A 16,841-nucleotide genomic window follows, 5' to 3' on the forward strand; every position below is an offset into this window, starting at 1 on the left:
GCCTGCGCGTCTGGAGCTGTGCTCTGCAATGAGAGGCCGCGACAGTGAGAGGCCCGCGCACCGCGATGAAGAGTGGCCCCAACTCGCCACAACTGGAGAAAGCCCTCGCACAGAAACGAAGACCCAACACAGTCAAAAATAAATAAATTAAATAATTAATTTAAAAAAAAACCCAATCAAGTAGAAGATACCTCCTAGTTAGATTTTAATTCAGGAAAACCACTTCTACTGTTACAAAAGGGTTTCCAATAAAGAAAACATGGGAATAACCAAAGAAAATATTTAAAAAAAAAGAGTCTTGTACCACAATGTTCATTGCAGCACTATTTACAATAGCCAGGACATGGAAGCAACCTAAGTGTCCATCGACAGATGAATGGCTAAAGAAGATGTGGCACATATATACAATGGAATATTACTCAGCCATAAAAAGAAACAAAATTGAGTTATTTGTAGTGAGGTGGATGGACCTAGAGTCTGTCATACAGAGTGAAGTAAGTCAGAAAGAGAAAAACAAATACTGTATGCTAACACATATATATGGGATCTAAAAAAAAAAAAAAAGTTCTGAAGAACCTAGGGGCAGGATAGGAATAAAGACGCAGACGTAGAGAATGGACTTGAGGACATGGGGAGGGGGAAGTGTAAGCTGGGACAAAGTGAGAGAGGGACATGGACATATATACACTACCAAATGTAAAATAGATAGTTAGTGGGAAGCAGCCGCATAGCACAGTAGATCAGCTCAGTGCTCTGTGAGCACCTAGAGGGGTGGATTAGGGAGGGGGGAGGGAGACACACGAGGGAGGGGATTTGGGGATATACGTATACATACAGCTGATTCACTTTGTTATACAGCAGAAACTAACACACCATTGTAAAGCAATTATATTCCAATAAAGATGTTAAAAAATTTTTTTCTATATATGTACTTGGATCTATTCCTGAAAAAAAAAAAAGTTCTCATCACAAGAAAAAATTTGTAACTATGTATGGTGACTGATGTTAACTAGATTTGTTGTGGTGATCATTTCACAATATATACTAATATTGAATCATAATGTTGTGTACCTAAAACTAATATAATGTTGTATACCCAATTATACCTCACTTAAACTGAGAACAATTAAAAAAAGAAACTTATCAAATACTTAAATCACTCCCAAAGAGGGCATCCTCAGAATGGCTGTTCTCTAAGTATCAAAGAATTAGGCCTTCCATGCCTACTTGTCCATTAAATTAAAAAACTCCAACTTCCATATCTGTGTAGAGTGCTTTCTTTTGAAGTGTGAGGGCATGTGGATAGAGCTCAAGAGGGGTTGATTTTTTCCAGTTCTCACAACCATTGACCTATTTAGAACAGATATTTTACAACTAGAGAAACTGAGACTCTGAGAAACCTGCTCTGAAAAAGGCAACACAGCATGCTAATGACGGAAATGGAAGCTACACACAAATGCCTGACCCCTGATGTGTCATTTTTCCAGCTCTTTGTACTACTAACTTCGTATTTTCGGGTTCTACCTACTCCTTGGTTCTGCATATGACTCCTTGCTTCTCAACCCAAATTCAAGTTCCCTCCACCACTCCCGCCCAACCCCTTTGCTTCCATGACCACATAACTGATCACAAGGAAGACTCTGAGGTTAGAGTCAATCCAGGACTTACTGAGTTGAAACCCACTTGAACACAACACAACACAGTGCAATCATCAGAATGGCTGAGCACCTAAACTCAATGGTCGTGATGTCAAAGTGCCAAAAATGAATTATAGGCCAAACTATAGGCCAATTATATATCAAATTATAGTGATGTTATGGGTCTATTACTGTTGACTGACATTTTTTTCCTGGTGATTGATACTAGACAATAGCATTGGTTTAAATTTCAGTTGTAAAAGAAGTTAAATAGAAGGAATCCTGTTTAGCAAATAATATATAAATACAAGTCAATATCTTCTTCCTGTATCCCACGGCCCAAACCAATGGCAGATAGGAAACCCTCAAAGGATTGCAGCCTCCATGCTTCTCAGGACCTGACTCAGAAGTGGGCAAGAGGATTCTGCTCAGTCATCTGTGTGTACTGTGATGCTCCTAGCCCAGGAGGACATGGATGGCTACTGCCTTACCCCATGCAAGATGTGGTGGGACCAGGTGTCTGAACCCCATCCACCCCTTGCCCACGGCCAGGCCCCAACCTCAGACAGAAGGCAACAGCTCTGTAGGTCAGATGTTCAGGCAGGCTTAACTAGATTCTCTGCTGAGAAAATTCAAGGAATTCACCAGGATTGGGCTTTTTCTTATCTTGGAGGCTCTGGGGGAAAATCCGCTTTCAAATTCATTCAGGTCGTCCACTAGGGGGTCTCTGCTCCTTGGCTTCCTCCAACTTCAATCCAACAACAGAGCGTCAAATCTTTCCCATGCTTCAGATCCCTCTGATTTCTCTTCTGCTATGAGCTAGAGAAAACCCTCTGCTTTTAAAGGGCTCATGTGATTTGATTAGTCCCACCTAGATAAACTCCTTATCTTAAAGCCAACTGCTTACCAACCTTTTGCCATGTAATGTAACATAGTCACTGGAGTACACCCAGGCAAAGGTCATGGGACCACCCTAAAATTTTTACCTACCACAGTTAGAAATATGTTCATTTGGCATTTGGAAATACCTTTCCAGGACTTAGTAAAATGTTAGGGATAGAAATCTAGATCTAGGATCCATTACCTTTAGGTAATAGATTTATAAAACATAAATGCATGTACAAATATAATACTACTAGTTCAGCAATATCTTTTACCATAGAATCACAAGAAACAAATGGACAGGGCAATGTTTTGTGTGTTAGATATTGTTGACATTATCCCTAAGAGTAACACTGGGTTACTTTGACTGTCCATTTAGGAAGCTCAATTCCAGTTTCTTTAATTTATTCTAGAAGATACAAAAGGACTAGATGAGATTTCCTGGATTCCAACCATTTCAACACAAAAGGAAACCAACCTGTCACATGACAACGAAATTCTGTGCGTCTACGTGCGTGTGTGTGTTTAAGTATTAAAATACTTCTTGCCATTTTTTAAATAAATGAGTAGGCTACACAGCATCAAATACATTCAATTAATGTATTTCTCCAAAATGAGCAATTCATTTTCAGTTATGTGTCTCTTCTGTCAGGATTCAGGTAGTTTCCTGTAAAGGAGGACAACAGGAATTTGATATATGTCTTTATTGGTTTAGAAAGCTTTTATTTAAATCTTATTCAAAACAAAAAAACTTGTAGAGCTAAATTTTCCTCTGTGCCTGTGCATTAAATTAGGGGGAAATAGGTATCTTATTTATTCACTTTTCCTCTTCTCTTTCCCCACCTTTTCCTATTGGAAAATTTATCTCTGTCCGTATTAGTGATTCACTCTCCCTTTGCAGGGGGCTTTCTTAAGTTGTCAGCAGACAAAGAACAGCATTAAAGACTTGCTCAGAGAATGAAGAAGGCCAGAAATACACTAGTGTGAAAGATTAGGAATGTGAGAACTGAGAAGGAACCAACCAACCTCTCTGCAACTTCTCAGGAGAGCCCAGACCTTGGAACTCAGACCTTCACCCTGCCACTCTGTCTTAGGCACCCAGAGTATTTGACTCAACTCAGCAAACCTATGTTGAGTGCCTACCACACACACCTACTCTATCCCTCTTACTCTTCTTTCCCAATTTACCAGTAAAAATCTACTTAAAATAATATGTGGAGTACTGGGTTTTAATATATTATGTGCCCATACATACACACACACACACACACACACACACACACACACACAAAACAGTGCACGCTATAAGATTTCACATTTCTACCATTAAAATGTGATATATTATATTTTTGTGTGTCTGTTTAGCAACAAATGAAGGTATATGCTATGGATAACACTAGATTTCATAGGGAACTTTTTCAATCAAGGAGAAAGGTACATTGTCGCCAGATGCTCATTTTATTTCAGATTTCTGTGTACTGTAGTTTGCTAAGATTTTAAATCAACAATGATAACTATAAGAAGTCCCTGATAATAATGGCAGTATATGTTACAAGTCATCTCCACATGCAAAAGCAGTCTTGTAGGAGATGAAACACAATATTGTAGTTAGAAATAGATGGATTCAATAAATATTAAGCAGTAAAAAATATTATTCATTTAGTCATTTCCTTCTCAGTAGCACCTGCAATTCAGGCTCATCCTAACATCTGACCCATGAAATTAAGATGATAAGGAGTTACTGAAAGAGAAGATGGAGAGAATTTAAGAGTCATGGCTTTTTGAAATTCCAGTATGCTTTTAACAATTGCAAGTCGATGCTTCTTCCCCTCTCCCCACCTAAATGGTAAACAAGAAATAACTGGCAGATGGACAAATGAATGCATTTCAGTGAGTCCCATTTTTAATTCTATGAGTTACATTTCGTTATTTTGATAGAATCAGACTTCAAGATCAGGTGTTCCAGATAATCCTAACAAGCACAAATTTTAAACTATTTTGCCTACATTTCCTGGTTATTTACAACCTGTGTGACCAATTGGAGCATTTCTTTGAATTGAATTGACCAGTCTGGTCAAGTTAGTCCGGTAGTTCAGAGCCCCACTTTTTTCTTTTAGAGAAGAATTCCTCCCCTTCATCACAATGAAACTTCAATAAACTCCACCTTCAACCAAGTCCACCTAGTCTTCTCCTAGTCTCAGTTTTGCCTCTAGGCTGCCTGGAGTAGCAAGAAGCAGGCCAGATTAGCTCTTTGCCAGCTGATCTGATAAACTAATCTGACAGAGATGAATGCTTTTTAGGAAGGTTGCTGTTTTGCCTTTTGGAAAATGGATGCTGAAAGCAGCCCAGGCTTTGGCTATTGAAATTACTTGGGTCTCTTCTCAATGAAAAGTTGGCCTTACATGACTCTCATGGTAAATAACTATTCTTTAAATACTTTTCAATAACTAATAATAATAACAGCAACAATGATAATACATAGCTCCATTTTTTTCATTTCACTAAAACTAAGCATTGTACATACTGTATTCCCTAAATTAGGGGTCAAAGTCTCATTCAGCCTTTCCAAATTCTGCTGAGAGAAAGAAGCTGCTATTAAGCTGATAAATCACCAGAATGTTTTCCAGGGTTTGGCTTAGGGAATTGCTTCCATCTGTGAGTGGCAAACTTATTCCCTCCTAGAAAATTCTCCCTTCTTCTAAAATACTAAAAGCACCCCTGGAGTACTTTAAGGACAGACAGCTGGCCTCAGGGCTTCTAATGCTTTTTTAAGTTATAACTCTCCTCAGAGGCCCTAGGGCTGGGTGCAGCCTGGTGATTTGCAGCCTTGCTGGTCACCATTCCACCTGCTCAACTCCAGGCAGGTGCAAGGCATTTCTAACCTTGCTCAGCAGCCCTCCTGATTCTCCTTGTGTTAAAGCCTTGGGGTGTGTGTTTTCAGACGATAGCGGCTCATGGATATATGCAGGTCCCCAGTGTCAGAGTAAACTCAGGGCATAGCAAAGGAAGAAAATAGCTAGAAATCTAGAAAGGTGAACAAAGGTAAAGGCCAGGTTTAAAGGACAAGAGTAAGTCAAGGGAGAGTCAGGGATTCCATCCCAGGTCAAGACTGAGTCAAGATCAAAGCTGGACATGTAACCAGAGATCATGAAGAAATGAAGGCAGAGCAAGGCAATGGGTTCAAGGTCATGGAAAAAGCAAACAGACATGAAAATGAGAAAACCTGGGTTTTGATTTCACTCTACCCAGGGTCTCAATTTATGTATCTGTAAAATGAAGCTCTGAAATGAAATTATCTCCGTCATTTAGATATTGAGTCTATAAGGCCATATAAACAGTCATACATACCACACTATTTAGAGACCAAAGCAGGACAAATGAGCTGGAGCCAATTAAATAATCAGATCAAATATAGACAAAAACAACAGCATTTTGAAACCAAGTAAAAGTCTGCCTCAGAGAATCTCTCACAGGCATCTTGTTATCTGCATCCTTTCAGACACTCTACTAGGCATTGTAGACGACCCTAGAAATAAAAATCATGCTCCTTTCCCTCTAGGAGGTTGCATCTTCGGTGGAAGGAAAAGGTCCACTTTTATACAATTTTTAAAATTTATTTATTTATTTATTTATTTATAAAAATATATATGATATATATATATGATAGTTCAGAAAAACAATAACTAAAATGGCAAAAGATAACACTAAAGGCATTCTTGGGAGAGAGTCCAGGACTTCTCCAATTACTGTGCCTCAGGTCCACATGGTTGATCTGCTTTAGATGGGCTGCTTTCCAAGGAAACACTCAGCAGGTACTAACTCCCAATCGTAGCATAGTCAAGTAGAAGCTTGGGTTTATCTGGCATTTATGACTGTCTGAAGCTTAAAATCCTTCCATTAACTTTTGTAGCCCCTGCCAACCTCCAAATATATTATATTGATTGGATTTCATAAAAAAATCTAAACCAGACTGTAGCCTCAGGTATCATGCCTGGAAAACAGCAAGATACTATTGGGCAAATACTTTAGGTCTAGGTCAGAAGTGTCCTACCCAGTAAAAGGCAATCATTACCATAAACTTAGAAAGACATTTACTTCCCTCTGTTGTTAATCAACAAGCCATTGAGCATACACCCTGCTAAGAGTGGTTATGAGCAGAAGCCATGAGTTCGGATTTCAGGCAGGATCAATGGCTGAGAGGCCAGAAATAGAGCTGAGTCCCATCATGTGAAGATGGAGCTCTGAGGAGGGAAATAGTCTGCTGCCCACTTCACTTTTATTCTGTGCCTGCTGTGCTGATTATGGCCACAAGAATATCAGCGGCAAATTAATTCTGCTCCTGACTGGCTTGGAAAAAGAAGCTAGGATTTCACAACATCAGGTGAGAGTTTCCTGAGTTTCCAGAGTTTTATAACACTGGTGAGAGTTTCACTTTTTTTCCCTTCATGGTATCCCCTTCTTAAGGTAAATAAAAAGTTGTCCAGTTGTACAAATGGCAACAAAACTCTAGCATTAGAAATACATGGAGAACTAAAGATTCCAGTTACTTTCCAAGTTCATCATATTTCTGTTGGTCCAAGATCACACTTGGAATCTCAGAAAATACCTCCGCCAGAAACCCCAACATCTTTCACAAACTGCCCACTTGCAAGTTTGTCAGCCACAGTTCACTAAAGGAAAGTTTTATGAAAAGATTTGTTTCACTTAGCTTTTTAACCAAGCAAGAAATTTGACATTATGAAACGGAGAAACCATACTGGTTTAAAGTTAATAGTGGCCTTACAATAAGCTATACCCAGCATCATTCACAGCTGCTTGGATTAAAGACCTTTTGATTTGGGGATCTGCCATCTACTGAATACCTCTTCCCCAATAAGTCAATAATTTGCCCTCAGATGAGAATAATGATCTTTTATGGTATGTTTCCTCTTATGCGCAAGTGCAGCCATTGCCAGTGCTGGTCTGAAGCCTCCTACTTACGAGTTACACCTTTGTTTCTTGTTGGAGCCATTGGCCCTCTGGCCTGATGGTTTTGCATATGACAGAGAGAGATTTATACCTTCCTCCAACTCCCACCCACACCCCACCCAAAATACTGGGCATTGAACATTGGTACTGAAAGTATGGGAACTTCCTCTTTGACCCTTGGTTAGATATGGTTATAGACTGCATCTACCCTATTTGAAGTGAGCCAGTGCCTTTAATTCCACAAGATACAGTCACTGAAGTCTCATAACTGTATTGGAGATGTCAAAGATACCATCTATTATGCCATACCTCTTCTCATGAAGTGAGTTGTGCTCCCATCACAACTTACGTATCATGACATAGCTCTTCCCCTTCCATATTGTGGCAAAGCTTATTAGAGCTAGAAGTGATCACCTGACCCAAGCTTGGCCAATCAAATTCTTTCTTACGGGAATTTGGAACTGGGACACAGAGCCTCTAGCCAATCTGTTCTGGGTACTTGAACATGTGGTCACATAGTACACTTTCTATATTATAAGAGTAAATAACTCTAAAGAGAAAAAAGGAAATTGGTGGATACAAAGCTGAGATGCAATGCAAAATGCAAGAGATAGAGAAATCAACATTAACTGAACTTTGGCTCATGTTACACACTCAATGTGGGTCACCTGGGATGCTGTGTTCATTGTAGTCTTTCAAGCAGGCTAAAGGGAGATTTATCTTGACACATGCTTTCCAGATCTCTGAGACAGGAAAAGGAAAGGTAGAAAATTACACACCAGCTCGTTTCCACCCCAAAGTGACAATGTCACATCTGCTTACATTTCATTAGCAATACCAAGTCATATAGCTCTAACTTCAAAGGGTGTGAGAAAATGAAATCCTACCATGTTCCCAGAGGGAAGAAAACTTTAATATGACTTCCATGCCATCCTTAGGCTTTTTTCCCTCCAAATAAAAATATATAACCGTCTTTCCTTGGCTCCCTGCTCTTCTCTGAAACTGTTCTTACCATGGTCACTAGTGACTGATATTTGTTAAATCCAATTAACACTTTTTAGTCCTTATTTTACCTTCTCTTCCACCTCTCTCCTTCTCTCTCTATTTGCTGCAATAAATTATCCCTTAACATCATCATTTTCTCCAGCTCAGGCTTCAGTGATACCACTGCTTCCCTCCAATATCCTTATCCATTTCTTCCCCTTTCCCTTCTTATTACATGCACACAACCAGGCGCTCCCTGTGGCCCACTAAAGTCTGTTCCTCATTACTCCTTAGTGAATTATACCACCGTTCTCCAGTCACCAGCATCGAAGTCTGGGTGTCGTCTGCAGCGTCCTCCTCTCCTTCCTCTGCCCTATATTTTGGTGACCAGGTCCTTGCTACGACTTCTCACTTGGTTTACTTCCACAGCCTCCTAAAGGTTCTCCTTCCACCAGCATCAGCCCATGAGTCTTATTCTGCACAAATGATTAGGGTCATCTTTCTAAATATTATTATGTCACTCCCTTGCTTAAAACTTTAATGGTTTCTAAATGCCTTAGGCTATTGTCCAAAATCCTTCAAGTGCTTTATAAGGTCTTCAAGATCTGCCCATGATTACTTCACCAGTTATATTTATGGCCTTGGCCCTCTCCCTCCGAGTTATGCTCTGAATCACCTGTATTTCCCAGAACTGCCCCTGATGATTCAAATCTCCATGTCTTTGAGCATGTGGTATTTAATAGACACCTTTCCTTCCTATTCAGGTTAACTCCACTGAGACTTAGCTCACTTATCATTCCTTCCAAGGAGTATTCTTTGATCCTCCCGGTCCTAATCAGAATCTCCCTGCTATGTGTTCTAAGAACAACTTGAGCTTACCTCAATCTCAATAGTAGGTTATCAAAAATATGTTTTTCCTATAAAGCACTGATGAAAGAAATTAAAGATGATACCAACAGATGGAGAGATATACCATGTTCTTGGATTGGAAGAATCAACATTGTGAAAATGACTATACTACCCAAAGCAATCTACAGATTCAATGCAATCCCTAACAAATTACCAATGGCATTTTTTACGGAGCTAGAAGAAATCATCTTAAAATTTGTATGGAGACACAAAAGACCCCGAATAGCCAAAGCAGTCTTGAGGGAAAAAAACGGAGCTGGAGGAATCAGACTCCCTGACTTCAGACTATACTACAAAGCTACAGTAATCAAGACAATATGGTACTGGCACAAAAACAGAAACATAGATCAATGGAACAAGATAGAAAGCCCAGAGATAAACCCACGCACCTATGGTCAACTAATCTATGACAAAGGATGCAAAGATATACAATGGAGAAAAGACAGTCTCTTCAATAAGTGGAGCTGGGAAAACTGGACAGCTACATGTAAAAGAATGAAATTAGAATACTCCCTAACACCATACACAAAAATAAACTCAAAATGGATTAGAGACCTAAATGTAAGACTGGACACTATAAAACTCTTAGAGGAAAACATAGGAAGAACACTCTTTGACATAAATCACAGCAAGATCTTTTTTGATCCACCTCCTAGAGTAATGGAAATAAAAACAAAAATAAACACATGGGACCTAATGAAACTTAAAAGCTTTTGCACAGCAAAGGAAACCATAAACAAGATGAAAAGACAACCCTCAGAATGGGAGAAAATATTTGCAAACGAATCAACGGACAAAGGATTAATCTCCAAAATATATAAACGGCTCATGCAGCTCAATATTAAAGAAACAAACACCCCAATCCAAAAATGGGCAGAAGACCTAAATAGACATTTCTCCAAAGAAGACATACAGACGGCCACGAAGCACATGAAAAGATGCTCAACATCACTAATTATTAGAGAAATGCAAATCAAAACTACAATGAGGTATCACTTCATACCAGTTAGAATAGGCATCATCAGAAAATCTACAAACAACAAATGCTGGAGAGGGTGTGGAGAAAAGGGAACCCTCTTGCACTGTTGGTGGGAATGTAAATTGATACAGCCATTATGGAGAACAATATGGAGGTTCCTGAAAAAACTAAAAATAGAATTACCATATGACCCAGCAATCCCACTACTGGGCATTTACCCAGAGAAAACCATAATTCAAAAAGACACATGCACCCGAATGTTCATTGCAGCACTATTTACAATAGCCAGGTCATGGAAGCAACCTAAATGCCCATCAACAGACGAATGGATAAAGAAGATGTGGTACATATATACAATGGAATATTACTCAGCCATAAAAAGGAACGAAATTGAGTCATTTGTTGAGACGTGGATGGATCTAGAGGCTGTCATACAGAGTGAAGTAAGTCAGAAAGAGAAAAACAAATATCGTATATTAACGCATGTATATGGAACCTAGAAAAATGGTACAGATGAGCCGGTTTGCAGGGCAGAAGGTGAGACACAGATGTAGAGAACGGACATATGGACACCAAGGGGGGAAAACTGCGGTGAGCTGGGGATTGTGGTGTGCTGAATTGGGCGATTGGGATTGACATGTATACACTGATGTGTATAAAATTGATGCCTAATAAGAACATGCAGTATAAAAAACACAAACAAAACAACTAATACTAAACTTTCATTGGGTTATTTGTATGGAAATATGTTAATATAAATGTTTCAGACACTACATGAAATTTCTAAAAATCTTATATGTTCTGGTATAATGTTATAAGTTATAATCCTAGTTATTACTTTAAAATGTATATCTCAGAAATAACTAATTTTCTTGTCAACTGCATTATTATGAACTTTCATCAAATCTTTAACTGTGGTCATTTTTAAGTCTTTTGTCATTTACAGACAGTTCTGGGTGTACTCTGATGCTTTTGCAAATATGTTCCTATAAAAGGGTTTCATCTTCAAGAAATTCATGGAAAAGACTCTGACAAGTACAGGTTTCTGGTAACTGACTGTACTGCTGAACTGAATGAATAAGCATTTTCAGAACTCTAATGAAAAACTGATGAACTCATAAAAGTGCTAACAAAAGATCAAGATGAAAAAAAAAATTAATTACATGGGACTGAGTGAACTGATGATGATGAGTATAATTTTTGTGACTTTCTGTCTGAATTAAGAAAAAAAAAATCCCACAAGGACTCAGAGGCAAAGAACATACAAATCAATTTTCACTGCAAAGTAAAGGAGCTGTTACAGTGGAGGATTACTGGACTGAATGTCAATATTATGACATAGTATGAGTGTGTTTCGTGTTTGGTAACTGCAATCATTGTTGCTTTTGTTGTAGTCATCCATGTACAATGCTTGGTGTCAGTCTATTTATCTCTTGTAAAAATAAAATACAGTGTGTGTGTGTGTAAAAAAATATATATATATATGTTTTTCTAGTTAACATTTCATCTTTCTTCCCTACTATGAGTTCCATAAGGAAAGACTCAGCTTTACTGATTTTTGTGTCTTCAGGGTCTAATACAGTGTCTGACACATATTAGAAGCTCAATAAATACCCATTAGGTGAAGTAATTAATCAATAAAGCCCTATATCCTTATGAACACCAAATTCTGAAACTGTGCTCGGCGGGGCAGAAAGGAGGAAAAATGTGGCTTTTATACACACACACACACACACACACACACATCGCCTTAGGCTAATATATGCAAATATGGCGTATATTACCTCTACAAAGTAATTACTCAACAATGATGCCCTGTCCTGGATCTCTGGGTAGTTCATGCTGCACTTTGTCCTTCTGTGATAACTGCCTTGCTTTTGCCTTTGAGATTCAGTTTGAGGGACAAGTGACTTATCTTGTACTAAGAGTTCATATTCCTTAGAATTGTGTGTTAACTTGTTTTTATAAACTAAACGTATCTATTGAAGGCCTATGTGTTGGTTTCCCTGGAGATGCAAAATCCCTGCCCTCAAGGAGTTATAGCCTAAGCAGGGAGCTAAGTTCTCAGCTGAATGGAAAGAGAACTTACTGTAAAGAAACAGCATTGCAGAATAGGAAACAGCTTGAGAGCTGAAGTCTGTACATCTCAATCTGAGTCTTAGCTGTTGCCTAATATCACAGAACACCTGACCAGCATTTACCTCTCTTTTCTATGACTTCATTTTCTTATTTGCAAAAAGTGTAAATTAATAAAATACTAAAAGATAAAATGTAGATTATGATAATAATAGTAATAATCTCTTACATGAAGTTTAATTGATATGAAAGTACTTTATAATAATAGCTATCATTTACTGCACACTTTACTACGCAATCACTTAGATTCTTAATTTTACATTCACATTCTTAATTTCATCTAATTCATGTAACAAGCCGATGTAGCATTATAATCTCCATGATACAGATGGAGAAATAGTGGTTCAGAGAGGTTAAGTAACTCAGCCTATATCACACAGCTGGAGACAGCAGACCAGGATTCAAACCCCAATTTGTATCACCCAAAGGCCAGGGATGCTAACCATTATATTACACTGCCTACTTTCAAACTGCCATGTAAATGTAATTTATCTACTCTGTTGTTCATATATAAGCACTATGATGAAGTAGAGCACATGCTATAAATGAAAGTTGCCAATTAACCAAATTGTTTAGATTTTTCCATCTGTACAATGAGTGAGTCGGATCACATTAAATGAGACACTGTACCAAGCACTCTGCACAGCAGAGAGTACAGTATTCAAAAATGCTAGCTAGATTATTGCTAAGTTCCTTTCTATAATTCTGTGACATTTCATTCACATACAACTTTTTCAGAGGGCTAGGGTAACAAAGCATGGGATTTATATCAGAAGATACAAACTTATAAACCAGGCACTTATTTATGGAGGCCCTGAAGGCACTGGTAGTTTTGGGGGACTGTAAGGAACTCATGTTCAGATAAGCCACCACAATTATCCAGGAAACTTGTTACCATTTTGCAGGTGCTGAGAATCTGTCCCAACTTTTTTAAACAGCCCAGGCTCAGAATTCATTCTCCAGCTAATTAAAAGCACAGTGTGTTCATGTTTTTCCCAGTGGACTCAATGCTACAGGAAGAGAAATTTCATGTTTTGTTTATCTAGTAGGAAGAGGGTAGTGGAATTGGCCGGGTGTGACCACCCTATTCAAAGAGCACCAAAGTATTTTTTTTTAAAAACAGCTTTGAAATTCTCATTTGTTGTAGAGAGTTGGCCACCACCACCCTTCTTGTGTAATAAGCTCAACTTATGAGCTACAACAAAGCAGTCAGAGATAAACAAGCATTGTTGTCCACTCAGAGAGCCAAACAGACCAGAAGACAAGAATCCAGGAGTAAGCCAAGATTTTAGGGCCTGATATGCATCAAAATCTAGGGAATACAGAATGAGTCATGATGAAAGTTAATGCTATCTAGAAAGAGTCTGAAAAGACAGGAGTTAAGACATCATACAGGGCTTCTTTCAAACACAAACCTAGTTAACCCTCACAACCTTGGGGGCATAGGTATGATTAAACTCAGTTTATAGATGGAGAAACTGAGCTTCAGGGAATTCAAGTGACTTGTCAGAGGTTACAAAATTAGTAAGAGATTTAGGGGAAGGGAGATAGATAATTAATTAAAAGTAAACAACTATTATGTGAATTTTTTTTAAAAGATTTAAACAAAGTGATATGAGAGAGTAATTAGAGGTAAGGCTAATATTAGCTAGATGGAGTATATATTAGATATACCATTGAATAACAAATTACCACAAACTTGGCAGCCTAAAAAAACACATATTTATTATCTCAGTTTTTGGGGGCTAGGAGTCTAGGCATGGCTTAGCTGGGTCCTCTTCTTAGGGTCTTCTGAGGCAGCAATCAAGGTGTCAGCAGGACTGTTTTCTCATCTAGGCTTCACTGAAGAAGAATCCACTTCCAGACTCACTCAGGTTGTTGGCAGAATTTATTTTCCTGCAGCTGTAGCACTGAGGCCAAGCTCCGTGATAGCCTTTGGAGGGAAGCTTACCTAAGTTCCTTGCCACATGGACATTCCCAATATGGCTACTTATTTCATCAAGTTAATAAGGAAATCCTCTAGCACAACAGATTCTTAAATAAGGTAGCATAATCATGCAAGTCATAGTCCATTCCTTGTGCCATATCCTAGTGGTTAGCAGCAAGTCACACGTCCATCCATACTCAGAGCAGGGGAATGGACAAAGCCATGAATATCAGCAAGCAGAAATCATGAAGACCATCTTAGAGTCTCAAAGTTTAAAGATTCTATCCAATAACTTTACATAGCCTTAATTTCATAGGTATGTAACTATGCCTACTAGCCTAGCCATAGTTCTACAATATACACATAAAATGGACACATCTATGCAATATAAGAGAAAACAATATTCTGTTATTGGTTGCCCTATACATCCTTTTATTTATGTATTTTTCAGTTTTTTGCAGGCTATTTTGAGATGAGGTAGAGCATCCTGAAGGGCATTCTGTTATACCAACGCTACGATCACGTTTTTCTTTTGCTCTTGTAGAATTTTGCTGATTTCACTATTTTAATCAAATCATGAGAGAATACTGGTTCCACAGTTCTGGCCCCTCCTCTAGAATTATGCTGGAAAACAAACTTCTAAATATGAATTTCTAAATCATGTTAGAATTTTTAAATACCAACCAATGTATATAAATTATTGCAGCCTCATAATAATCTGAGCACATATAATGGCTGCTTCATTTTTTTATCTAAATTTAGCATAAATCAAGCTTATGTGGTAATATAACAGCTTCTAAGAGGAAGTGGCAATTCTATAAGTAACTGAAGGCCTCAAGGTCACATACACCTCTGCAACTGAGGGACTCCCTAGTCTAATACCTACTATTCTCTTATTACCCTCAGATAATTTGATAATTAAATTATTTGAATGGTATCCCAAAGAACTACAAATCTCCAAGGAAAGATTTTCATTCCAATAAGTGCATTCTAAGGAATATTGCTTATAAAGATGTTAAAAAAAAATAAAAAAATAAAGAATATTGCTTAGACAAAAAATAGATTTATAAAGGGAACTTGGAACTTTTAAAATACCGCTGCATTGATTTTCTTCAAATTTCCTGCGTGCAGAAATAATCTTTTACTGGAAGAAAACTGTCACTTTGTTGAGAATTTAAGGGAGAAAGCCTATGATCTGAGATTAGATTAGCCTTAAGATCTAACCCCAAATTTTCTGCACTTGCTTAGTTTCTTTTTTTGTAATATGTGGATAATCCCCACCATAGGATTTTTGTAAGAATTTATGAGCTCAGTCAGAAGGGCATAGACTTGCTTCTGGAAGTAACATCACGATGCCTGCCCAAGAAGAACCCCAAGTTCAGTTCAAACTTGTATTGGTTGGTGATGGTAGTACTGGAAAAACTACTGATACATTTGTGAAACGTCATCTGACTAGTGAATCTGAGAAGTATATAGCTACCTTGAGTGTTGAGGTCCATCCCCCTGTGTTCCATACCAACAAAGGACCTATTAAGTTCAATGTATGGGATACAGCTGGTCAGAAGAAATTTGGTGGACTGAGAGATGGCTATTATATCCAAGCTCAGTGTGCCATTATAATGTCTGATGTAACATCGAGAGTTACTTACAAGAATGTGCCTAACTAGCATAGCGATCTGGTACGAGTGTGTGAAAACACCCCCATCATGTTGTATGGCAACAAAGTGGATATTAAGGACAGAAAGGTTAAGGCAAAGTCAACTGTCTTCCACCGAAAGAAGAATCTTCAGTACTATGACCTTTCTGCCAAAAGTAACTATAACTTTGAAAAGCCCTTCCTCTGGCTTGCTATAAAACTGATCAGAGACCCTAACTTGGAGTTCATCGCCATGCCTGCTCTCACCCCGCCAAAGGTGGTCATGGACCCAGCCTTGGCAGTGCGGTATAAGCATGATCTAGAGGCTGCTCAGACAACTGCTCTCCCAGATGAAGATGATGACATGTGAGAAAGTGAAGCTGGAGCCCAGAGTCAGAAGTCTAGTCTTATAGGCAACTGTCCTGTGATGTCAGTGGTGCAGCGTGTTTGCCACTTTATTATATAGCTAAGCAGAACATGTGCTTAATCTTTGGGATGCTAAAGGAGATGAATGGGCTTCAGAGTGAATGTGGCAGTTAAAAAAAAAACCTTCATTTTTTGGACCTGCATATTTAGCTGTTTTGCAACACAGTTGTTTCCTCCTTGAGTTTCAAATATAAGACTGTTACAGTCACATCACTATATTCAGTGGTAGACTCTTGTTTTTTACTGTCATTCCCATTCCTTTTCATTTAGAATCAGAATAAAGTTGTATTTCAAATAAAAAAAAGAATTTATGAGATTTTCATGAGAATTAAATAATAAATAATAAACATAAATGTA

General features: G+C 38.3%; 1 pseudogene; it reads left to right on the forward strand.

Annotated features, from left to right (window-relative positions):
• The first annotated feature begins 15,738 nt into the window (after nt 1–15,738).
• On the forward strand, nt 15,739–16,428 carry LOC132377004 (GTP-binding nuclear protein Ran-like; annotated as a pseudogene).
• The last annotated feature ends 413 nt before the right edge of the window (nt 16,429–16,841 follow it).

This window comes from Balaenoptera ricei, chromosome 13, assembly GCF_028023285.1.
Source record: "Balaenoptera ricei isolate mBalRic1 chromosome 13, mBalRic1.hap2, whole genome shotgun sequence".
NCBI lineage: Eukaryota > Metazoa > Chordata > Mammalia > Artiodactyla > Balaenopteridae > Balaenoptera > Balaenoptera ricei.